The sequence below is a fragment of the Protopterus annectens genome, chromosome 6.part1 (genome assembly GCF_019279795.1).
Source record: "Protopterus annectens isolate FY-2018-M chromosome 6.part1, PAN1.0, whole genome shotgun sequence".
NCBI lineage: Eukaryota > Metazoa > Chordata > Ceratodontiformes > Protopteridae > Protopterus > Protopterus annectens.
Window position 1 is genome coordinate 487942228 of NC_056738.1, and position 27299 is coordinate 487969526.

Below are 27299 nucleotides of genomic sequence, written 5' to 3' on the forward strand. Positions count from 1 at the left end.
TGTGGGAGTTTCCCATAAGTCTTTTTTTTTTTTTTTATCTGGGTGCTTCCCACAATGGTACATCCTGCAGCATTTGTAAAGCATTTCTACCCAAGACTATTAGAAGTTGGTTGTCTTCCTTGGCCATCTATCTCGGGAACTAGAGGCTTAAATTGTTAAGCCCAGGGTAGCATGGCAGAATCTTCTAACCCGAGGTACTGTTAAGAAGAAGGCCAAGAAACCCAGCCTCCACTGGATGTTTCTTTAGAAGTGGGTGATAGCTCTGTAGGCCATCTGGAGCCTACATTAGATTGTTGTCCTGTGAACCCCGTCTGAGGGTGGTAAGTATCCTTATTTTTGCACGTCCTCTGAGGCTTTGCAGGCATCTGCTCTGGATTTGGAGAGTGAACCACAGCTGATCATCTCTGAGGGCTCTAGACGGATTGTGCAGATTCTGGTAAGGGAAGATGTTCAGACAGAAACGGACATGGGAACAGTCAGCCAACCCAGGTGGGCAACGTTATGGACAGGGGGGATACAAACGGGGAAGACGCTGATGTTAATGTTTATAATTACAATAATTTGTTAGATACTAAAGAGTATGTTATTAATCTTTCCAATTATGTATTTAATGAAACTGAAATGTGTATATTGAATAGGGGACTTAAATTTGTTCCTATGGTGATTACTCGTCTTCACGAATTGCAGAGTAATGTTTTTGCTTTTGCTAGGAAATTACATCTAAAATACTTTTTCAGAAATAATGATCTTCCTGTTTCTGAAGTAAACGAAGAGAGTGTAGATAGTTCATTGGACAGCTTTTATTCATGCATGTCTGATACTGACAACAATGCTTATTATAGTTTTGATACGTCTAAAGTTCCTTCACAAAGCACTTTTATGCCTAACGTTTTAAATGGGGAGGTATGTCAGTTTGTCAGTTTAGTAAATCATTTTACAGAGTTAGCCTATAAGGAATTTATGAATAATAGGTTCAATATAAATTATAATTTGTCATATCAAGAATGGAAAGTTTTATTAACTTTAAGTAGGATGGATGACATTGTATTTAAACCATCAGACAAGGGTAATAAACTGGTAGTTATGTATTTTTCTGATTATTTAAGTATGTGTATGAAACATTTGAGTGATATTAATACATATAAAGTTGTTAATTCAGAAGTATATTATACATCTATCGACGAATATATGGATTTAATGAATAAAGGAGTGAGATTAGGTTACTTTTGTCAGTTAGATATTAAAAAAAAGTTTCAGTTGGAAGGCTGTAAAATGGCCTTGTTTTATTGCCTACCTAAAATTCATAAGAATTTGTATAGACCTCCAGGTAGGCCTATAGTTTCAGGGTCCGCTTATTTTTTGCATAATTTAGGTGATGTTCTTCATCTCACATTGCTGCAGTCCTTACACTTGGGTAGTCAGCTGTCCTCGGTCGGCCCGAATATCAAAGTATTAGGCTGACGCCGTGTCAAAGCTTAAGACTGACATCAGAACGCCAGTGTACAAATGCGCATGACCGACGCCATATCCTCAGTCTTTTTGCCGCATGGTCCGATGCAGAAGCAGCGCTGCAAGTGCCGTCGCTCTGAAATTTTTCGAGTTTCAGACCGAGTCAAAGTTGGCAGAATATTTTAGTTTTTCTTGCCTCAGTGGTTTACCGGATGTCAGAAAAAGTGAATAACTGTATTTCTTGTGGGAAACAGATACCGCATAGAGATTATCATACTTTGTGTATTCCTTGTTTGGGGCCTGAGCACGACGTTGTTGGGTGCTTTGTGCTAGGTTCAATAAGCGCACTATTGCGAAGGTTAGATTGTGCCAGGTTGGTCTGAAGCGGTGCAATTATAATATGCCGCCGGATGCTCCGACGCTTCTTCAAGAAGCGCAAAGACAAAGCAGCTAAATCCAGGCAAGAAGAGTCGTCCCGCCCGACGCCGGTTCTTTAGAGGCGCCAGTGGAACCGTGGTTCCCGAGGCTTCTCTGGAGTCCCAGGGAGACTTTGATATTGCAGGATGTGGCCTCTCAGGAGGCAAGTCAGGCTGAAGGGGCTTCTCAGGTTACTGTACTCCCTCCCTTCCTAGGGTGGTTAGGCCCTCTCCTTCTGTTTCCAAGGCTTCTCCCAGAGGCAGGCCAGGTTTAGCTTCTGTTGGTGTCACTCCTAGTTCATCAGGATCTGTGCCCAAGAAGCACATGCTTAAAATGGCAGAAGATTTAATTACTTTGATTAGAGGTTCTTTGCCCCTCCTGATAAGAGGCCTAGGGTGGAACCAGAGTTGGGGAGTTTTGAGCAGGCTTCGATGTTTCAGAGTCTTGACTGAAGACTTGCAGGAGTATTCTCCTTATTCTGATTCTGATGTGGATGATTCTACTCCTTCTGCTTCTCCTCCAGAGGATTTTTCTTTTTCAGAGACTCTTCATTCCATGAGGGAACATTTTAAGTGGGAAGGTCAGGACTTCTCTGATTCCAGGAAAAGGCTTAGGGAATTTTTGCTTTACCCCAGCATAGGCCTTTGGCTATACCACCTGTTCTGGATGTTGTGGAAGATGTGTTTGCAGAGGCTTCACTTAATCCTGATTCTTTGCCTCCTGCTCCTGTTAAACCAGACAGGTATTACAGGGTGCCTGAGGCTCATAAATATCTTTATAAGAGTCCTAGGGCGGACCCAGAAACTGTTAGTCAGGGACCTAAGGGCCAAGGCCTCTGTTGTAAAAAATTCCTCCAGATAAAGAGGCCAGAGCTTTGGATAGATGGGGAAAGAAAGTCTATACTTCTTCCACCTTAGCTATGAGGGCTTTGAATTGCCAGTTTCACGTGTTGAAATATCAAAACTATCTTCTTTCTCAATTGAAGTCTAAGGTAGATGCTCTAAGGAAGGTATTGAGTGTAAAGAATTACAAGATTTGGTACATGTTTCTGAACAGGTGGGTAAGCATTCTTTACAATGTGGTTTTGATGCTGTACAGGCCTCGTCTAGGGTGGCTGCCACTGGGTCAGTTCTTCGCAGGCACGCCTGGCTGAGGGATCAGAATTTATCTGACCATGTTAAGACAAGGATTTTGGATGCTCCTTTGCAGTCTGATGTGTTGTTTGGTTCACCTGTGGAGGCAGTCTTAAAGAAAATGGAAGACAAGGCTAAGTCTATGCAGGCTGTTTAAAGATTTTTGCAAGTTCAGCCTCCGAAGTTTAGTAGGAATTGGCCTGCTAAGGGGTGGACGTACCCTTCTTATGATTCACAGTCTAGGGGAAGAGCTAGACGTGGTAGGGGCAGAGCTCAGGGCTCTTTCAGACCTAGAACAGGGAGTTCACCTGCACAGTCTTCAGGTGAGGGCAGGGGCCAGTCCTTTCGTAAACAGGCCCAATGACCTACCTTTTCAGCTGCCAGAGCCTTCTTGTCTGGCAGCTTTGGGAGGAAGGTTGGCACTCTTCAAAGAAAATTGGAGTTTAATTACCCAGGACAGATGGGTATTGGATATCATACACCAAGGTTACAAGTTTTATTTCCATACCTTGCCTCCTTTCAAAGGCATGCCAGACGTTCCTCCTCAGCAAAGAATAGAGGCTCACAAACAAATTTCTCTGCTTCAAATAGGGGCCATACAGCCGGTCCCTCTGCCAGAAGTGGGCCTAGGATTTTATTCTCGCCTGTTCTAGTACCAAAGAAGGGGAACACGTGGAGACCAATTTTGGATTTATCTATCCTCAACACTTATCTGGACATTCCCAAGTTCAAAATGTTGACGTTACAACAGCTTTTACCTCTGCTGGGCAAAGATCACTGGATGGTGACTCTGGATCTCAAGGAGGCTTACCTTCATGTTCCTATCAGGCTAAGTTGCAGGAAGTATCTGCTGAGCTGGGACTTCTCATTATCAGTTCTCTGCATTGCCCTTTGGCTTATCTACTGCCCAGAGTGTTCACAAGGTTCTGGCTCCAGTGATAGCTTTCTTCAGGCTAAAAGGAATACAGATCTATCCTTATTTGGACGATTGCCTGATTCTGGCCCAAGGAAAGGAACTTCTTCATCATTTGCAATATGTGATAGCAGTGCTAAGATGCCTGGGGTATTCTGTGAACGAAATAAAGTCCAGTCTAGTACCCTCTCAGGACATGTGCTTTCTGGGTGTGAGGCTGAATACAGCATCCCAGATGGCCGTTTTGACCCCGGACAAACAAAAGAATCTTTCCCTTTACTTCCATCAATTGTCTCATCAGTCCAGGCTGACTGCAAGGACAGTCCTTCAAGCCTTGGGGTTCATGGCATCTTGTATTCTGGTGCTTCCCAATGCCAAACTGCATATGAGGAAGCTACAATGGTATCTCAAAACTGTATGGACACAGCACTGCCAAGATATGGACACTGTCATTCAGATAATACCTTGCATTCAAAAGGAATTTTTGTGGTGGGCTCAGGAATGTCACCTAAACAAGGGACTCTCTGTGACCCGGCCAGAGGCGAGTCAGATTCTAACGACAGATGCCTCAGACAAAGCTTGGGGAGCTCATCTAAATGGAAAGTGGATACAAGACACGCCTGCCAGACTACAACATCTACATATCAACTTGAAGGAGATGTTAGCAGTCCAATTTGCATTAATAGCTTTCAAGGATTTACTTCTTCCAGGGCAGGTGTTGGTTCTAACAGACAACACAACTGTCATGTGGTACATCAACAAGCAAGGGGAACACATTCTTATCCTCTATGCAGACAAGCAATGATTTTGTGGGAGACTGCTCTCAGTTTACAGCTAAATCTTCAGGCAAGGTTTCTGCCGAGCACAGAACTCCTTAGCAGATGTGTTGAGCAGACAATTATGGATCCCCACGGTGGAAATTGGATCCTCATGTATTTCAGAAATTGACAGTGTCATGGGGAACTCCAGACATAGATCTGTTCGCTTCTCCACTAAACTACCAGCTGCCAAAGTTTTGCACAAAAGGTTTCATCCCACAGCTTGGAAAGTGGATGCTCTTTCTTTCAATTGAGCAATCTTCATGTGTATGCCTTTCCACCTCTGCCTCTCCTCCCAAAGGTACTTCTGAAGGTCAGACAGGACAAGCCAAAGATGATTTTAATAGCTCCAGATTGGCCTCGACAGCACTGGTACCCATTACTGAGAAGTCTGAGTGGGTAGCCTCCATGGCCTTTGCCTTGATTCCACACCTGCTGTCTCAGGAGAACAGTCATTTACTCAATGTCAAACTTCACTCTCTACATCTAACAGCCTGGCATATTCTGTTTTAAACCCTGGAGGGTCTCAGCTTCCACAGCAAGTTTTGAATGTTATTTTGGAGGCCAGAAGGCCTAGTACAAGGAAAGTGTACGCAGATAAATGGAAGAGATTTTTATTTTGGAGTACAGCAAAGGAATTTGATGTTTCTAAGCCTAATTTAAGTGTGGCTCTTCAATATCTTACTGAGTTACTGGACAAGGGTTTGTCCTTCTCTTCTATTAAGGTTCATGCTGCAGCAATTTCTGCTCACTATGACTGTGACCCACCATTGTTTTCTCATCCTTTGTTTAAGCAATTCCTTAGAGGGGCAAAGAATATAAGACCCCCAGAGCTCCTACTCCTGCTTGGGATCTCAATTTTGTGTTGGAGAAACTCACTCTACAACCTTTTGAGCCTGCAGCTACTGCCGAGTTGAAATATTTGTCATGGAAGACTGCTTTTTTGTTGGCCATTACCTCGAAGGGTTTCTGAATTACAGGCCCTTATGGCAGTTGAGCCTTTCTTAATTTTCCATAAGGACAGGGTATCTTTGCACTAATCCTTCCTTTATGCCTAAAGTGGTTTCTAGTGTGGCTTTAAACCAAACTATTCATTTGCCTACTTTTATGCAAACCCCAAAATAAAGGGGAAAAGATTTTGCACACTTTGGATTTACACAGGCAGTTGCGATATTATTTGAGCAGAACTAAAGGGTTCAGGCAGTCTCAGCAGTTATTTGTTTCATTTGCTTTGGGTTCTCAGGGCAAGCCTGTGTATTTCTAAGTGGATTGGGTTTTGTATTGCTTTCTGTTATTCCCATCATGGTAAGGTGATTCCAGCTGGGATTAGGCCTCATTCCACTAGGGCTACTGCCACTTCTACAGCTGTTTTAAGGGGTGGCAACTAAAGATATTTTGGAGGCAGCTACTTGGAGTTCAGTGCATACTTTCTCTAAGCATTACCACCTTCCACTTTACTCTAAATCTAGGGCTGGTTTTGCCACTGCAATTTTACAGGGCATTTTGGCAGCTCCTAATGCTTTATAGTTTTGCCATCCTCCCTTACCTCTGCTTTGGGATTCTACCTAAGGACTGCAGCAATGTGAGATGAAGAACATAGTACAGTTTTGTACCTACCATAAATGTAGATGTTCAAGATCCACATTGCTGCAGTCCCTCCTTCCCTCTGTACTTAGAGGCCGTTGTGTGGGTTGGGTTGTGAATATTGTAGATATTGTATATATTGTACATATGAGTAGTGCAAGGGTGGTTGGTTGTTTTTTGCTGTCTTTTGGTTTTGACCTTTCTTTTTAAGGGTCTTCTGACATCTGGGGCAAGAAAAGACTGAGGATATGACGTCGGTCATGCGCATTTGTACACTGACGTTCTGATGTCAGTCTTAAGCGCCTTGACTGACGTCAGACTAATACTTTGATATTCGGGCCGACCGAGGACAGCGGACTACCCAAGTGTAAGGACTGCAGCAATGTGGATCTTCGAACATCTACATTTATGGTAGGTACAAAACTGTACTTTTTCCTACATTATTTTTTGTCTTCTTATGTTATGAAACTACCCTCATACATAAGTGATGTTTTTGACTTTTTGGATAAAGTTAAATGCATTAAATTAAATCAAAACATGTTATGGGTTAGTATAGATGTTAAGAGCTTATATACGAATATTAAACATCAGTTTGGAATGGAGGCTATTAAATTTTTTTTTAGGAGATTCTCCTGTTACAGAATATGTAATTGAACTAGTTTATTTTTGTTTGACTCACAATTTTTTTGAGTTTAATAATGTTCTATATCGCCAACTGCAGGGTACGGCCATGGGGGCTTCATTTGCCCCCATGTATGCTAATCTGTTTATGGGACTATTTGAATTAGAAGTTATTTATAAGCATAATTTTTTTCAGACACATGTTGTGAAATATTTTAGGTACGTTGATGATTTAATATTTTTGGTTGATAGTAATAAGGAAGAAATTATGAAATTCTTTAATGACATTAATATTAATAAATATTCGATAAAATTTGATGGACTGAATATTGGACATGTTATTCCATTTTTAGATGTGGTATTAGATATATCTGATGGTAAGAATATTGTCACTTCTCCTAATAAAAAATTTGAAGGAATATGCCAATATTTACATGGCACGAGTGGGCATCCTCCTCATATAATCAATGCTTTGCCCTATGGTGAAATGTTACGTATTCATAGATTATGTAATAGACCTGAAATTTTCCATAAAGAAATGAGATCTTTGGTTAATTCTTTCCTTTCTCGAGGATATAGTAAAGATACTTTGAACAAAGGCTTTATAAGACTGTTTACAGGGGTCAAACCTACAGTTGAAAAATCAATTTCTAATAGAAATGTTAATATTGTTGGGTGGGATTTAATAAGACAGAGTAATCTTAGGGAAGATAAGGATAGTATCTATTTTGTAACTACATTTGGTTGTTTCACTAAACATTTCCTTGATATAGTAGGCCGCTTTTGGCATTTTTTATGTTCTCTAAGGTATGTGAAACAATGGCTAAATTTGAATATAAAGTTTTCTTACCGTAAAGGTAAAAATATTAAAAATTTTTTGGTGAAAGCTAGGTTTGTTATGCCCTCTTTAAAATTATATAGAGAACCTGTTAGAGTTGGAACTTTCCCTTGTGGGAAGTGCAAAGCCTGTAAGCACATTGTAACTAATTTTGAATACATTAATAATGTTAAATTTAATAGTCATGGTTTTTTTAATTGCAACTCTGTTGGAGTTGTATATATTTTACAATGTCCCTGTAACAAATTTTATATTGGAGACAAAAAGGGCATTTAAAATAAGACTTTTAGAACATGTTAGGGATATTAGGAACGCTAAAATGGATAGTCCTGTAGCATTACATTTTGCAGAATTTCATAATAAATGTAGTGAAGGTTTAAAAGGGACAGTATTAGAACAAATTTGTGTTCCTATGTTCTATAATGTTAGCATGAAAACTCTTTTATTGCAAAAAGAAGCTGTGTATATTTTAAAATTTAAAACTATGTCTCCTTCTGGGCTAAATGAAGAGCTCAATTGGAAGGCATTATCTTATTAAGATGTGATTTAAATTGATTAATTGTATAATTATTCTAGAGTTTTTGTATATAATGCTTTGTTACTGAATGCATTTTATTCTCCTTGAAGGCTTTGGCCGAGACGTCAGAGAGTTTATCGGTTTGTATTAAATCTTTTTGGTGGATATTGTGTTAGTTTGCTTCTTAGTTCTTCCTGTTGTTCTTTAAAGATGTTCAGAGTACTCTTATTGAATTTCGTCAAGTGTAGAAACTATGGTTTTTATTAGGGCTGACATTTCTACGTAGAAAAAACAGAAGACTAAGCATACTTCTGGACACTTAAAGGATCCTCAAAGGGAATGGCAGGAGTTTACTGAGGGGCCTGTTAATGCCATAATGGCCCTGAAGTCTTCGAAGGGGGGGTTTGTGCCTACCCTCCTCGTAGACTTCTACTCCTTCCAAATAGACTAGGGAACCCAATTCATCAGATGAGGATTCAGAGTCTGATGAATGGTTCTTATCTTTTTCTTCCCAGACACCTTCACCTTTGATTTATGGTTCTGATGAAGAAGAGTTTGTTGGTCCTAAGTCTCCTTTTGAGGAATTGTCTTTTGGAGACACTAACTGGAATGATGGAATACTTGTAACTCATTCACTCTAGAGCAGTTCAGAAAATGCTGACTGCTACTTCTACCATAGGAACAAAAGTGCAGCCTGAGCTATTTTTCAGATAATCTATTTGTAATGTCATACAGAATACAAATGTTCATAACTCTCTAACCATAAGAGCTACACTAAAAATATAAAAGCGAAAGTTGTTCAGTGACACTGACCAGCATTGTAAATGGTGATAGTGTGCATCTAAGTCATTATTAAACATTTGTAACCAAAAATGTGAGACCAAGAAGATGATGAGCGAGTTAAAATACCTTATATACTAGCGAACGACCTTAGCATGAATTAATAACTTTGAATAAGTACAAAAAGCAAAAAAAAAAAAACTTTTATAAGAAACAAAATTGTTACTCTGTTACAGCGATATTCTCAGAAATATGATTAGTATTCAATTTCTCATAATCTGATAATTAAAGCATATCATCTTATTGCATGTAACAGACAGAGACTAAATGTCAGTGTACAAGTTGTGTGGCTCAGTGTCAGCTTCAAAACGATACATCATGTATATTGTGAGCAAACTCCCTTGCAAAGATATGGGCATAATGAGAAATATCCTAATTTCCATAATGAGACAAATAAGCTGAGTATTTGATTTCTGTCCTTTGTCATTGATGAGCACTATTTTTTTTGCAGAAATTGATGTTTGTTTTGCTGTGAAAATTACACTTCACCCCTGTGGCAAATCTATTAATTTTCATAATCCTATAAGCAGACAAACTGGGATATCTGTCCATGTATGATACTCACAATTTATATTATTACATGAAGTTGTGCATTTTGATAGTGGCGTCAAAGGGGTACCTTACTCATCACCTTGCCATCTTGCCTAGCAGAGTTATTTACCAAAATATGAAAAAAATGTAATACTTTTCATAACCTAAGTCATAAACTGTGTTATCTGTACATGTGTACAGCATGTAGATGCAGTTCTTTTACCATTTTGTAAGTACTAATACTGTCTTCAAAAAAAAGATCTTACTTAGCATGCTAATATGCTTCCTAACAAAGGTATTTACCAAAAAATGAAAAAATATTATAATTTTCATAGCCTAAGTCATGCACTGTCTGTACATATGTACAGTGCACAGGCACAGTTCTTTTACCATCTTTTAAGTAGTAATACTTAATACTATCTTCAAAATGAGGTCTTACTCAGCATGTTGAAATGTTTCCTATCACAGCTATTTACCAGAATATGAACAAATATATTAAACAATGGGAAAAGAAATTGGGGGGGGGTCTGTATGCCTCCACATTGACAGAAACCAAAGTCTGACATGTGCATTCATCAATGTGGTAATGATTTTTCATAATGTCAGTAACAGTGGCAGCTGCTGTTGGTTTTACCTGAGAAGTGATAATGACATGTACTAAATTAATAATGTGATAAGGACTTGCATTTCATTACTGCAAGGTTCTGCATCCTCACACAAAGGTGGTGACCGATGCAAATAACCAGTTGACCAAACATTTATTGCATTCCTGGTGCAGGTATAGTATAGGACTGAGTAATTGCCATCTGTCAGGAAAAGCCCAGAGTAATTCTGTAAAAGTAGTATGACACTTGTATATTACTGAGCAGTTCCTCTCACCTAAATTCTACACGACTGACAAAGCCAGAAATATTGTCCAAAATATATGGTTGGTCCATGCCAGAATTAGTGTACTGGTAAGAACATTTATCTCACTGAGCCATCCGCTGATTAGAATCAGACACACAAAGTCAGAAATATCTAAACTATGTGGTTGATCATTGTAGGAATTAGTGCAAAAGCAATAATACCTTTTATCTCACTGAATCATCCTTCTGATTAGAATCAGACACAAAAGTGCCAAAGGCAGAAATATTGTCCAAAATATCTGGTTGATCAGTGCTGCAGCCACACATTCAAGTTCATATCCCTGCATTAGACAACAGATGAAAGTACAAGCACTGACTAGCCAAATAATATCTTGTTTGGATGCAGTGCATTACTTAACCGCCTTCCGCTGCCTCTACTGTGGAGACAGAGACCCTACCTATACAGCTTGACTGGCATGAATTGCATGAATTACAAAAAGTAACTCTCTCGCACCAAACTATTCCTAGTCTACAAATTAATACGCAAACAAAATGCTCCTCGCTGCCTACAAACCACCCATCAGCATTTCTATTTTAGCTATGTGCCCAGTTCCTGGAACTTTATCCCCATAACCATTAAACATTGTAAGATACACATGTGCAGTGTTCACACAATATAGTGGTTTCAACTATACAGTCAATCTCCATGCATGTTATAGTACAGCAAGCATAATACAGTTAATACAAGCAGAAGATGTTCTTCGTGTTTCACTGTTGCAGTCATTACACTTGGGTTATCCTGCTGGCAGGCTACCCTCAGACGGCCTGAATTCCAAAGTCTAGGTCCAGCGTCGGTTGCTGTCGCCTCTTCCCTGACGTCAGTGCGCCAGGGGTATAAAAGATGCAGCCGACGCCATTTTCTTCAGACTTTCTTGCCGTACGGTGCCCGAAGCATAAGCAGTTCACAAGTGCCGGTCGGCCGACTCCTGAGATTTTCGTGTTCGAATTTCAGATCCAAAGTCTTCATTGAAAGCTAAGTACCCCATTGGGGAAACTATTTTCTTGCTCCAGACCAGTGTCAGAAAAAGTTAATAATTGTATTTCTTGTGGGAAGCAAACACCTCATAAGGACTTTCATTCTTACTGTATTCCTTACCTAGGCCCTGACCACGATGTTGCTAGTTGTCGGTTTTGTACTAGATTTAACCAACGCACTATTAAGCGTTGGTACGATTTTGCATTACACTATTTTGGCAGAAGATTTAATTATACGATGTCATGGGATAGCCATCCGACTACCGGAATTCACAAGAAATGAAAAGAAAAAGAAAAGGACAGGCATCCGAGGTCCAAAACCGACGACGAGGCTTCTTCTAAGCCAGTTGCTGGTTCTCAATGAGGCGCATTCGAAGCTCCTGACGCCCGCTACTTTAGATCCGCAGGCCGCTACCGACTCCCACGTGGAGTCGCCTAGGCTGCTGGAGGCTCAAGGTATTGAACCTTCGGAGACTATTCCCTCAGATGGGTCCGGAGCTGCTGAGCAGGCATTGGCTTCTGAGGGTGTTTTCAGACCAACTCAATTATACATTTAAAATGACTTCAGCTTCAAAGGCAAAGACTAAAGCACCCTTAAAGACAAGTAAACAAGTACAACAGCCTCATGGACAGGCCTCCATGCCCAAAAAACAGATGCTCAAAATTGATCAGGGGTTCCCATCCTCCACCTGATAAAAGGCATAGGCAAGAGATAGAATATGAATCTTCAGATCAGGTTTCCATTTCATCTGATTCCTCTTCTGATTAGGAATACTCTCTTCCTCCCTATGAGTATTCTGATGCTGAAGAATCTATCCCTTCAGCCTGTCCTCCTGAGGATTACTCTTTTGGGGAAACCTTGCATACCATGAGGAAGCATTTCCACTGGGAGAGACAATATTTTTCAGAATCTAAGAAAAGGCTCAGAGTCTTCCTTTTACTACCACAACACAGGCCCCTAGCTATTCCACCTGTTAGACATTGTTGATGATGTATTTTCAGGGTCCAGTCTGACCCCTGACTCCTTACCTCCAGCTCCTGTTAAGCCGGACAGGTACTACAGTTTTCCTGTCTCTCATAAATTCCTTTTCAAAAACCCTGCTGCTGACCCAGAAACTATCTCTCAGGGTCCCAAAGGGGTCAAGGCTTCCGCTGCAAAAAACCCTACTCCCTCTGACAAGGATTCTAGGGCACTGGACAGATGGGGAAAAAGGATTTACACCTCCACTACCTTGGCTATTGTTTGTTTGTGTCTTCCGGCTTTTCCCGGTTAGGGGTTGCCACAGCGGAACTCCGGTCCGCTAATGATTGGCAGTAGGTTTTTACGTGCTGGCTTGCCGGGCATAACGCACAACCTTCAACGAAGGAACGCCCATTCACGCATGTCGCCACACAGAAGACGCTCTAACTGAGAATCAAATGGGCAACGTCTAACTGTGAGGTGGCAACGCTACTGCAGCACCACCACTGCAGTAGTTTCCACTACCTTGGCTGTAAGGTCTTTAAATTGTCAGTTTCATATGCTCAAATATCAGCAAAATATGTCACTGCTTAAACAGAAAATGTTGACAAATTCTGAATATGCAGTAAACAAAGAAATGCAGGATTTATATGCAGCTGAACAAGTTGGAAAGCATACTTTGCAATGTGGTTTTGATTCTTTGGGGGCCTCCTGCAGAGCCGCTGTTACAGGTTCTGTCATCAGGAGGCATGCTTGGTTAAAGGAACAAAGCCTGCCTGATCATGTCAAAACAAAATTATTAGATGCCCCATTACGGCATGATACTTTGTTTGGTGTTAAAGCAGAAGAGGTGTTAAAGAAAATGGAGGACAAAGCTAAATCTACGCAAACGGTTAAGGATTTCTTAGTCTCAGCCTACAAGATTTAGCAGACACTAGCCTACAAAGAACTGGTCCTTTCCAGTGTCAGACAGACCACAAAGGGGCAGATACAGACACTCAAGTGGCAGATCCCAGCCCCAAGGTTCGTACAGGTCTAAACAATGGGGTGCCTCTACCTCCAAAAGTGGAGAAGACAAATCACAGCCATACAGGAAACAGTCCCAATGACTTCCCCCTGCCTTGCACCAAGTACTTATCTTCTGGAAGCACCTTTAGGGGGGAAAACTAGCACTTTATTTCTCAAAACTGGCACATAACCCAGGACAAATGGGTCCTAGACATAGTGTCACAGGGCTACAGGTTTCACTTCCATACACTGCCAAGAACAAACGGTTGGCCAAACCTGCCAAAACATCAATGGGCAGAGGCAGAAAAGCAAGTCTCATCCCTCATGGACATGAGGGCCATTCAACAAATACCAGAGCAAGAGCAGGGACAAGGTTTTTATTCAAGACTGTTCTTGGTACCAAGAAAGGACAAGACCTGGCGACCAATACTGGACCTATCTTTTCTAAATACATTTCTGGATATACCAAAATTCAAAATGTTGACTCTACAGCAACTTCTGCCCATGAAGGGCAAGAAGGCTTGGCTTGTGACTTTAGACCTAAAAGAGGCATACCTGCATGTCCCAATCAGACAAACATGCAGAAGATACCTCCGATTCAAAGCTGGCCCAATGCACTACCAATTCTCTGCACTGCCCTTTGGCTTATCTACTGCGCCCAGGGTCTTCACAAAGTGCCTGGCACCAGTAATTGCATTCTGCAGACAAAGAGGAATACAAATATATCCTTAATTGGATGACTGCCTCATTCAAGCAGAGAACAAGGACATTCTACTACAGCATCTGGCATTTGTAAAGAGATTTCTAACAGGCCTAGGGTACACAGTCAACGAAAAGAAGTCAAAATTAGTACCCTCTCAAGAGATAATATTCCTGGGTGCAAGCTTAAATACAACTGGTCAGATGGCTTATCTCACGCCAGACAAACAAAGGCAACTGACTACCTATTTCAACCTGTTGGCAACAAAGGCCCGGTTATCTTCAAGAAAAATTCTGCAGGCTTTGGGCTTCATGGCATCCTGCATTCTACTAATTCCATATGCAAGACTGCATATGAGAAAACTTCAATGGTACCTAAAAAATGTTTGGACTCAACATTGCCACAGCCTGGAAACAATAATTACCCTTATTCCCTGCCTGCAGCAGGAGTTTCGTTGACGGGTGAAGGCTTGTTACCAGAACAAGGGACAGCCATTCACTTTCCCCTCAGCCAAGCAGACATTAACAACAGATGCATCAGATTATGCCTGGGGGGCCCACATGGCAGGAAGATGTATTCAAGGCACATGGTCTGCAAACCAAATGCATCTACATATCAATCAAAAAGAGATGCTAGCTGTTCAGAATGCCCTGACAGCCTTCAAGGACCTACTTCATCCGGGACAACTACTGATAGACAGACAACACCACGGTCATGTGGTATATAAATAAGCAGGGAGGCACTCATTCTTACCCCCTTTGCAGACTAGCCATGGCTTTGTGGGACACAGCATTGACTTACCAAATACATCTGCAGGCACAATTCCTGCCAGGAAAGATAAATACTCTGGCAGATGAGCTAAGCAGAAACCCCATGGATCCCCACTAGTGGAAATTGGATCCATAAGTCTTCAGCATGATAACAAGGAAATGGGGATGCCCAGATATAGATCTATTTGCCTCTCCTCACAACTACCAACTAAAAAGATTCTGCACAAGGACTTATCATAGACAAGCATGGAAAGTGGACACCCTATCTTTCAGCTGGAAAATCTTAGCAGTATATGCCTCTCCTCCCCAATGTACTCCTAAAGGTCAGACAAGAGAAGCCAAAGATGGTACTGATTGCCCCAGACTGGCCCCACCAGCACTGGTATCCAATCCTAAGGAACTTGTCTCAATACCCAGCTTGGACCTTGCTTCAAATACCTCATCTGCTATCCCAGCAAAACAATCAGATCCTGCACAGCCAACTAAAGACCTTAAATCTGGCAGCATGGCGGATAATGTAGTGATACAAAACACGCCTCTCACTAAAGCTGTAATGGATGTCATTTTGGAGGCCAGAAGGCCTAGTACCAGAAAATCTTACGCTGGAAAATGGAAGAGATTCTGTGCTTGGAACCAGGCACAAGGAATTGACATAGCTGTACCAAATATTCCTCAGATTTTGCAATACTTAACTGAGATGCTGGACAAAGGCCTATCCTTTTCATCAATTAAAATTCATGCCTCTGCCATTTCGGCTCATTACAATACAGAGCCACCAATCTTTCCTCATCCCTTGTTAAGGCAGTACCTCAGAGGAGCCAAAAACTTAAGGCCTCTAAGGAGATCACCAATACCAGCATGGGACCTCAATTATGTTTTGGAAAAACTCACCCTGCCTCCTTTTGAGCCAGCCGCTACAGCTGATAAAGTTTTTATCTTGGAAAACAGCTCTGGTCCTAGCAATAAACCTCTGCAAGACGAGTCTCAGAGCTACAGGCACTCATGGTTGTGCAACCTTTTATCATTTTTTATCCAGACAGGGTTTCTCTGAGGACAAACCCGACATTTATGCCTATGGTAGTGTCCAGTGTGGCCCTTAACCAAACTATTCATCAGCCTACTTTTTACCCAAACCCACAGAATAAGGGGGAGATAATTCTGCCTTCTTTGGACACACACAGACAGCTACGCTTCTACTTGGACAGAACCAAAGCATTCAGAAAGACAGAGCAACTACTAGTAGCATATGCTGCAGGATCACAAGGAAAGGCCATCTCAAAGCAGACTATTTCAAAGTGGATAGGCCACTGCATTCGTTTCTGCTATTCACAACATGGCAAGCCAGCGCCTAAGGGCATTAGGCCACATTCTGCCAGAGCAGCAGCCACTTCAGCAGCCTTCCTCAGGGGAGTACCAACCAAAGACATTTTAGAGTTCAGTGCACACCTTTACAAAGCGCTATCATTTACCACTCTACTCTAAATCCAGGGCAGGCTTTGCCACTGCAGTTCTACCGCTCCTAATGCTATTTAACTCCAGCCTCCCAACCATAACTTTGGGATTCAACCCAAGTGTAATGACTGCAACAGTGAAACACGAAGAACATAGTACAATTGTGTACACTTACCATAAATGTAGATGTTTGAGTGTATTCACTGTTTCAGTTCAGGTTACCCACCCACCATCCCCCATATCTCTGCTGCAACTTGTCTGCACTTCTCTAATCTATACAACCTATGTGGTGTATTTGCTTGTAGATGAAGGTATTATATATTTTGGTGCATGCTTGTTTTATTGGCATATTTTTAGCCTACCCGTTTGGGGGCACCTGACATCTGGGGCAAGAAAAACTGAAGAAAATGGTGTCGGCTGCATCTTTTATACCCCTGGCGCACTGACATCAGAGAAGAGGTGACAGCAATGCTGGACCTAGACTTTGGAATTCAGGCCGACTGAGTGTAGCCTGCCAGCAGGATAACCCAAGTGTAATGACTGCAACAGTAAATACACTCGAACATCTACATTTATGGTAAGTGAACACAACTGTACTTTTGAATGTATCATTTTTAACCGAAAAAAGAAAGAGGGAGGGAAAAAGAATGAAAGAAAGTGAGGGGAGACAAAGCGAAAGAGAACAAAGGAAAAATAGAAGCTGAGAGAGAAAGACAGGAAAGCGAAGAAACTGTGTACTTCCCCAGTATAACTCGTCTCTATTTTTGAGGCAAATACTTCTGCAAAGACAACAGTCAAAAATCAATGTACATGCTACTGTCCAGAAAGCCAGATATTCCCAGTTCATATCCTCAGTAATACTAACATACCCTTAAACATCACTAAGCAAATATTTAAAAATAAAAAAAAATGCTTTACTAAGCAAATGTTATAAAAAAGCATATTATAACCCCAATTACATTAGCAGCGTTTCACAAATAAATGAGATCCAAAAGGCAATACCACTGGATTAAAGTTATTTAGAGGTTGGTGCCATTACAATAAAGTTAATGATACTTAGCAAGAGAAAGGAAACAAAATGCAATTTAAATATTTTGTTTCCAAAGCTATGCATCAGCTGTACAGTAGAAAAATAAATTTGTGCTCGCCAATAACAAGCTTTCAGGTAGTGCTCAATCCAGCTACGTGTAATTCAGTGAAATAAAATGTAACATTTCACCACCACACACCCTATAAAGGCTGAAGAGCCAAGGTGCTAGAAGAGTCTGCATTTTATGCTTTGTTTTTGCTGCTAACCAGATTTTATTGGATCCAATGTGTGTTTATTTAACTGTTTTGTGGGACTACATTGTGGATCTACTACTGGACTGGACTATAATTTTAATAAAATATTAAGGTAATCACTGGCTTCTTTCCTTGTGTGGTGGTGAGCTGTTCTGTTTCCAGTTCGTGGTGAAGTACAATATAACATTGACAAGGGTAAGTATGGCAATAAACATGCCTTTTAATTGTCCCTGATTTTTCCTAAAATGTTTGTCCCACCCTAGTAAAATTAGTGATTTGAAAGAGCATGCTTTGGCACTGGGAATAAACGTACCTCTCAACTGTGCCTGATTTGCATAAGGACCTTGATCTTGCCTCATATTTTGATTTACTGGTAAACTTCTAAGGATTATAGTCAGTCAGTAGTGCCATACATTAGATTTTTTGTACTTGTTCAGAAAATGCATACTGATGGAAAGCCTGTTGTGCTATTAAATTTTCAAGATAATTAGAATAATATCTAAAAACTGTTTACAGTTTTAGGTCCTTCCACCATTACTTTATTTATTTATTGCGTTTGTTGACCGGGAAAGTCCACTGGTACTGGAGTGAGCCCATTTTCAGTGGAGCCCTGGGAAGAAAAGCTCCACAATAATTACATACAAAGATCTGTTACTAGAAAGGCTCACCCAGACTCTGCTACACTTTGCTGTGAGGGAAAGGTTAGTTTGCTTTTATTTGTTGTTTTTTGTATTACTTTATTGCATTTTTCTATTTTGAATGCTGTGATGTTTTCTTTACCTTGTGTTTTACTTGTAGTCTGCTTTTAACTGCATATTAAAACTTGAAGAGAGACCACAGCTCTGTCTCTTGAGTCAGGCAGAAATAATTTTCCCCACCTCTCACTTAGTTACTGTTGTGTTCTTAAACACCACTATCTTTCTAGTTGCCTGCCCTTTATGTTAATTTGACCTTATATCTCATTTCCTCTCTGCTTTTACTGGCTTGTGTAAACGCAAAGTTACCATTTTGTGAAATCACTCCCCTTCAACTATTTAAATTTTGTTGGCCATCCTAGTGTATTCCATAGTACCAGAGTACAGAAGTGACTACCCACTTTCAATCTATCTTGCTATTTTAAAAATAGTGACTGTCCACTAAAACTTAACTTTTTAGACAGGTAAAACTTAAATTACCTACTTTCACATCAAATTCCTCTAGTGCACACTGCAGTGTTTAGGATAAACCATTTTTTCATCTTACCTTTAAGCATCTATTGCAAGACCACCAGTTATTGCAGAGCCCACATTCTGCCTCTCAGTAGTCATCTTGGGATTAGTGCTTCTGTTTTCTCCTGGTGAGAGAAAGAGTGCAGTTACCTTCTTTGCCGGAGACTGCTGATCACCAGAAAGCTTAATAACTGCTTTATAGGTGACAGCTTGGAATCTGTGCTTATATTCTGATCCTGGTGAGAGTAGGAGCAGAGTGCATTGATTCCTGACTCTTTCTGGTTCGAGTCCCTGTGACTAGCACTTCCTGTAAAACCTGCTGGAAAGCACTAGGAAGCCTTAAACTGATAAAAGCACTCAACTCTCCTTGTTAATAAGGAGAAATTAATTTTAGGCACTAAACAGCCTATAATTGCAAAGTACTTTGCCAAGGTAAGGGGAAAGAACGCACCTAACTAGGCATGTCCAAGGGTCAGCTTCCAGTGATTTCTCCTGTCCACCTGGTGAATCTGGGCATACTGGGGCAATGCAGCAATTGCCTCATGTACACAGACAACCATCTCCTCCTACCACCCAACACTACAACCTGCGAGAAACGCACTTACATAGCCAAACTGGAAGCAAAGCTCTCCTACCAAGATTGTGCTAGGCAATCAAGAGGAGAAGGTTATCACCCGCACTACACCTGAAGCAACACATAGCCCTTCAAAACCCTCACCACCAACACCCACATATCGCAATCCTAAACACACACGCGGATGCCCTTAACATTAACCTGTCCAAGCAATAAGGACCTCCGAAGCTGAAACACAAACACCAGTCACAACCAAAGTATCACATAGCTCACAACACCAGTGTGCCACCCAACAACAGCCCCTAAGGCAAGACAACGTACCCAACACTTTAGTCATAGGTGACTCTATAGTCAGGGACACTGATGTCCCACTCACCAGGCTGAACAAGGAGAAAGTTACAGTCAGCACCCTGTCGGGAGCCAGGATATGCCACATAACGCATGCACTCAAGCCACTCCACAACATGTACAAATATGACTCTGTCATTGTCTATGTTGGAGTAAATTACTTGAGACATACTTCCCTGGACTACATGAAAAGAGACATGGAAGAGCTCTCTGTTCATGTGACCCAGGCAGGTATGACCCTAACCCTGAGTGGCATCCTGCCTCCACCCAGAATAATACCAAAGTATAAGGACAAAATGATTGACTTCAACAATTGGCTAAGCTTCTGGTGTCATTCAAAGGGGATCCAGTATGTGTCTGCCTGAAACGACATGATCGACAAACCACGAAGCTTTGCCAGAGATGGTCTGCACCTGTCACCCCTGGGATTCAGGTTACTGGCTAAGGCTCTTGCCACCCCTATAGTGCCTTTTTTAGGCAAGGCTCAAGGACAAAACCACCACTGTAACAGGTACAAGTATGCAAAATCTGAAGGTAATGCTACTCAATGCTAGAAGTCTAAACCTCAAAGTGCACTCTCTCGGGGCACTTCTAAAAATGGAGAACATCGATGTCTGTGCAGTAAGTCAGACCTGGTTCAAGGCTCCAGAGAGCACCCCTGCAATACCAGGCTACAACTCTTACCACACTTTTCGGCCACCAAACCAGGACCGAAACACTAAAGGTGGAGGAGTGTCCATATTCACCAAGAATATTCACACCTCTAGGCTAGTTGCCCAACACAATGCATCCAACATTCTCCAGGTGTAACTAACACTAGGTAAGACTGCAATCCAAATTGTAGCTTGCTACAGATCCCCCACCTATGCCCCAAGATTCTCACTACATCTTTGTAAACATACTGGAAAATAAGATACAACCAAACACCCTATTACTGGGTGATTTCAACTACCCTGCCATTAACTGGAAAAACTACTCGTGTACCAACACCTTTGCCCAACGGTTCTTGGAATTCATAATTTCCAATGCCCTGGATCAACTAATCCATAGTCCCACCAGGGGCTCCAATGTCCTGGACCTGGTCATTACCAACATGGGAAATTGATGCTCCACACCAGTGGTCACCCCCCTCATTGGTTAGGTCTGACCATAAGCTAGTCACCTTTGAAATCCACATCCCACCCCTCATTAAGGAAACACCTGTAAAAAACTTCTCCAAGGCCAACTTCATGCTACTCAAGTCAGAAATGGCAAACTTCATGGCTCCCATGCAGACGGGAACTGAAAGTTAGACTGCCGAATCCTACACTAAAGCACTGTACAAGCACATCCACATGTGCATGAATCATGCCATCCCAAGTAGAACCAAGACACTCTCCTCCAAAAAAGGAAGCCAATCTGGTGGTCCCCTGTCATAAACAAACTATACAACAGAAGGAAGAAACTGTTGCAGAAAAGAGGAAAATTCCAGGATGCAAAAATCTCCCTTATCAGCCTCAGTGAGACGCTGAGATCTCTCATAAAATCCTCCAAAGCTAGATACAAAAATAAAATTGCCAAAGATTCCAAAGACATCCACAAGGCATTTTATAGCTATGTCAAGAATCTAAATGGCAATGCTCAGATCTGCTCTGAGCTACAACAGAATGGCATTAAATATACTGATCCCAAAGACATTGCCAATATCTTGGCAGATCGATTCAGTGCCAACTTAACCTCCCTCTCACCCCCTAAAGGGCCCATCTCAATACCAAAAGATAACCATAATCACGGCCACACAGGTTAAAACCGCACTCTCCAAAGCTAAGAATACAGCATCCGTGGGACCAGACGTCATCCCGGGCTGTGTACTACATGAACTACAAAATGAACTGGCACTTCACCTAAGTAATCATGTTTAATCATAGCCTCACCTCAGGCTTCATGCCCACTGAGTGGTGCACAGCTACAGTTATCTCACTCCACAAGGGGGGATCCACCTTGGATCCTGGGAACTACCGTCCCATCAGTCTGATGAGCCTGATGTGCAAGGCCCTTGAACGTATTATCATGGAACTCATAAACAAAGATATAGGCAACCTTCAGACACTGGGCCCCACCCAGTTTGGGTTCGTGAAGGGCCGATCATGTCTCCTGAACCTGACTGACTTCTTCAGATTAGTCTTCAGAGCCGTGTATGAGGGTAACGTGGTCCACACAGCCTATCTGGACCTTGCCAAGGCCTTCAGCACCATCCCCCACTCTGGAATCATAGATAAACTTACTAAGCTGGGCATAAATCCCTACGTCATTTGATGGGTTGCCAACTGGCTTACTGACAGAACCCACACTGTAAAAGTAGCCAACTCCAAATCCATCTCCAGACAAGTGGAGTACCTCAGGGTTCAGTCCTGGGACCGTTCTTGTTTGGCATCTACTTCTCTGAAGTACAGGCCAAAACTAAAGGACTCTGGCTAACAAAGTTCACAGATAACTGCAAACTGGGAGCCATTATTGAATCCCCAAATTATCTTGATATTCTGCGAAAGGGCGTTACAGAAACAGATGCTTGGTGTCAGAGCCATGGGCTCAAGCTCAGTGCCAAGAAGTGTATAGTTATCCCCTTTGGGAAAAAACATGTACCCATGAATTACTGCATAGGTGGCAGTACACTAAACACCGAAAGTGTGATAAGAGACTTTGGAACACAGATGGACAGTGGTCTCACCTTTGATAACCACATCACCACAACAGTCAGGAAATCCTTTTATGTGGCACACCTCATCACTAAGGGCGTTTCATCCAGAAAAAAGGAGGTCATTGTCCCGCTGTACTCATCCCTCATTAGACCCATCATAGAGTACAAAGCCCCATTTGGTATGTACCTTACAAGACATCTGCAACAACTGAAAAGGCCGCAGAAACACCTCACTAAAAGAATCACAGGCCTAAAGCAGATGCCGTATGCTGACTGACTAAAAAAACTCCAGCTTTACTCTGTTGCATATCATCTAATCGGAGGCGATCTCTGCTTAACATACAAGGCCATGTCAAACCCAGAGCTGTTGGACATGCTACACTTAAAGAAATCCCAATCCATCAGAGCCACACGCTCTAGGGACCTAAACCTTGTCATCACAATGAACAAAACATGCTGGGTTCCTGACCCAGAGACTCCCCATACTCTGGAATAGACTGCCCATACATGTCAAGCAGAGTGCCTCCTTGGCCCTCTTCAAAAGGAACCTTGACGACTGGATGGGAGATAGGAAATCTACCCCGGGGATCACGTCAGTCACACTGCTAGACAGGGGTCCAGGGAAGTAAATATTGTGGGAAGAAATAGCCAGGGAATTGTTATGGTTAAGCTTGTACAGGCCCTAGGGCCGATAGCCTAGTACCAACCTATGAACCTAAAAGCATAACATAACAAGGAATAATGATTAATACATTTATCTTGCATGAAAATAAAGTAAAAAATAGAAATAATAAAAGGCGTATATAACACAATATTAAATAAGTCTGCAAGGTTGATAGAAGAAATAAGTACAGAGTAAGGGAAGGATGAGGTAGAAGGGTAAGGAGAGAAATGTGTGACTAAAGAAAAAGTGAGGCTAAAGAGACAGAAAGGCAGGGAATAGGCAGAAAGAGGGGAGGAAGTGGTAGTATTATAAGTGTGTAGAGGTGAAATCACCAGGGAGAGACGTCAGGAGGTGGAGTTGTGAGTAGGGGTGTACAGCAGCATAACCAGTGAGAGGAAAGATGTAGTTTGAGGGATTTTTTAAAGGAGGTAGGATTGCTGATAGTTCTAAGAGAAGGTGGGAGATTATTCCATGCCTTAAAACAGTAAAGGAATAAAGCATTTGGCCAGCTGAAAGCTTAGGTTTCTCCACAGACAGTAACATTTTGTTTTCAGATCTTAGGTTTTAAGTAGGGTGGTACATAGTCAGTATGGAGGAGAGGGAAGGGCAAGTGTCAGGGTGGTAGATAAGCTTGTGGGCTGTAGTTAATTGTAGAAAAGTGAGGTAGTGAGGGGATTCTAGCCAATTTAGTTGATGCAGGGAAGAACAGTGGTGGGTAGAAAATTTTGCATTTGTAGCAAATTTAGCAACTTTGTTGTAACAGTAGTCTAGTTTTGTTCTCAAGTAGGGCTGTAGATTGGTAAGAATGGGAGCGCCATATAAAAGAGTTGGAAGCAGGAAAGATGAAGCTAGAGCTTTTTTTGTGGAGAGGCTAAGAAAACAGTTGTGCCTATACAAGGCACCTAGTTTTTGGTGAGTTTTTTTGACGTTGAGGATTTGAAGGTCGAAGGTTAATTTGTCATCAATGTTGACACCTAGTAATTTGGTACTGGGGACGACTTCTGTGTTTGTTTTGGGAATGAATGGAGAATAGTGACTTGTTAATTGTGATAGATTTTTTGGGGGTAAATATTAAAAGTTTTATTTTATTGGGGTTGAGAGCAAGATGGTTCTGGGACATCCAGGTTTTGGTGGAAGTAAATGCTTCTTGGGTGAGCTTCTGTAGTATAGGGACAGATTTAGCAGAGCAGGTAATAGTTGAGTCATCTGCATATTGTATAACAGTGCTGTGGATTAGACATGAGTGAAAGTTGCTGACAAATATAGTGAATAAGAGAGGCCCCAGTACTGAGCCTTAGGGAACACCTGTATTTGAAGTTATGAAAGGAGAGGAATACTCTTGCCACTTGGTGGATTGCTGCCTATTACTGAGATAGTTATTAAACCATTGTAGGGTAGAGGGGAGATGATCCAAGATCAGAGTGTTTTGTAAGCAGGAGGGAGTGGAAAATAGTGTTGAAAGCTTTTGATAAGTCCAGGAAGAGTGCAGAGACTAAGGAATCAGCATCTCTAGCTTGATTAAGTTGAGGAAGGAAGTGAGGGCAGTGTTGGTAGTATGTCCGGGCCTAAAGCCATGTTGAGTGGGGGAGAGGATTTGGTGGTGGGTCAGGTGATTGAGGAGCTGAGTGTGAATACATTTCTCAAGTATTTTGGAGACTGGGAGAGGATAGCAATAGGATGGAAGTTAGAGATATCAAAGTTGTTGCCACCTTTATGAAGTGGAAGAGTGAATGCTCTTTTCTAGATATCAGGTATATAAGATTCCTGAATAGACCTACTGAGGAGGATGCTAACAGGATAAGCAATGGATGAGGCTGAGAATTGCAGGTATTCAGCGGGTAAGTTGTCAGGGGCATTGAAGCAGGGTTTGAGTTTGTAAAGGTGCTTTTTGATAGTGGAGGTGGGTATGGGTGTTAGGAGTGAAAGCAGGTAGAGACATAGAAGAGGAGTGTACAGGTGGAGTTCCTGTTGGGTTAGTTGTTCTAGGTGGAAAGGTGGTAGTCAGTTTCTGAATGTGGTGTCAATAAAGTGCGAGTTAAAGAGGGAGGCTATCTCAGAGGGTGTTTTTTCGGGGTGTGGACATGGATTGTTAGGTCCAGGGTGGAGAAGGGAGTTGACTGCTCCCCAGAAACTTTTAGGGTTAAGCATGTGTTGGTCACGGATAGCTTGGAAGTATTCTTTTTTGTTTTTGTTGACTAGGCATTTAGCCTGATTGCGGAGTTGTTTATAGAGTGAGGTTGGACAGGGTTTTTGTTTTTTGCCAGGCTTTTCAGGCTTTGTCTCTAGAAGACATAACTTGTTTTGTGGACTTAGTAAGCCAGATAGCATGTTTTGACTTGATCCTTTTAAACCGGAGAGGGGCAAGGCTATTTAGGATCTTAAGAAATATAGATTTGAACCAAGTGACAGCTTCATTATATGGGAGAAGTTTTAGTGGGCTCCAGTTAATATTCTGTAGGATGTCATTGATGGAGTCTGGGGAGAAATGGGATAGATCTCTGGTGTATCTGTATTGGTGTACATTTGGTATAGAGGTAGATTTACGTATTATGAATACTGGGGAGTGATCACTAATGCTGTTTGGGAGAGTCCCTGAGGTGGTAATTTTTTTCGGGTTTGGAAACTAAGATCCATTCTTCACCCTGATTATTGGGCAAAACTTTTGAGATCTATGAAGGAAGTGATTGGTAAGAGAATATTGCAGTACCGATGCAGCTGCTCTGATATTGCCACATTGCTTGTAAAAGTTGTGCTTTTCTAATAAGTTAGGAAGAACAACTGCAGTTAGTCAACAGATGCAGTTGTTATTACTCAGAAAAAGCTTTCTAATGCAAAACCTGCAGTTTCATTTCCTTTTTTTAAAGAACTTTTTTTAAATTGTCCCTGATTTTTGGTCTGTCCAGAATTTCCCCAAGGTCATTAGGTGCCATGTAAAGAAAAGCATCTCTTCTCCAACTAGATCAACACAAAAAAATAAAAAGTAACATCTAAAATAGCAGTTTGCTTGCTACAAATGTAAAAAGTACTCTACTGCAATTGAATCACTAGTCGCTTTGGTGCTTCAGCCGTGATCGCAAATTCAGTATCAGCATTCATTTATGAAGCGAGTATTATTACAGTGCTGCACTATCACATTGGCGATAAGTAATCCGCCCATGGAGAAAAAAAAATTAACAAAATGTGGTTAATTACATAATATCACACATTATTGGTACTTCTTGGTCAGAAAATGCACAGGGATGCAAAGCCCATCGTCAGTCCACCAGTTAATTCATTTTTTTTTAAACTAGGGCGACACCCTGGTTGAACTTTCAGCTTATGTTTTTTGCATGTACTTCAGGTACAACTGCACTTCAAAACAAAGTGAATTGCTCATATGAATGCAGCTTTACAGCTGGACCTGTTGGTACTACTGCTATGGAGAACATTGCATGCCTTATTGACAGAGCTGTAGTTCAGTTGGAACTCTGTGTAATGCCAAGAGTGACACCCCCTTCAATTCAAAGCTGAGGTACAAACAAAATTAAAAAGGTTCTCTGAAGTTCAAGAAAAACATTCCTAATACAGCTAAAACAAATTTACAGAAATCTGCGGTCCAGTTAAGATGTACTGTGTCGTGTGATAAAATGGTTAAGGATGACAGATTAAACAGAGACAATAAACAAGCACTAGGTCTTGGATCCTGTTGGCTGCTACCACTTGCTTCATGCAATGCATAGAGAATTGGCTTGCTGTGATTGCAAGAATATACAGAGTGCATGGCAAGCCGATTTCCTGAAAAAAAGTAAAATATAAGCATCAAGTAACTCCATGCTAAAAAGTAAGTTGAGAAGGTAACTGACAAAGTCTGTGTACTTTTTCAACTTATTTTTAACAGTGGAGATGAAATAGTGTAAAATTAACTGCCCTTGTGGAAGGTACTGTGGTGTAACAGAATGGAATTCCTAGAACCTCAGAGAGTGCTTGGATTTGAGCACAAAAGGTACCATGTGACAATACTCAGAGTGAATGAGTTAAGCAGGATTCTTAAGAAAAGGTAGGATTAGTTGATTTAGGTGGACACTAATAAACCTTCTGGAGTACCTCTTGTGTTGGCTGCTTTGTTAGAC

General features: G+C 41.4%; 1 protein-coding gene across 1 annotated transcript in view; it reads left to right on the forward strand.

The window, feature by feature from the left end:
• Positions 1-27299, forward strand: part of PIKFYVE (phosphoinositide kinase, FYVE-type zinc finger containing) — a 3858188-nt gene that overhangs the window by 2492296 nt on the left and 1338593 nt on the right. The gene's annotated exons all lie outside the window — the stretch shown is intronic.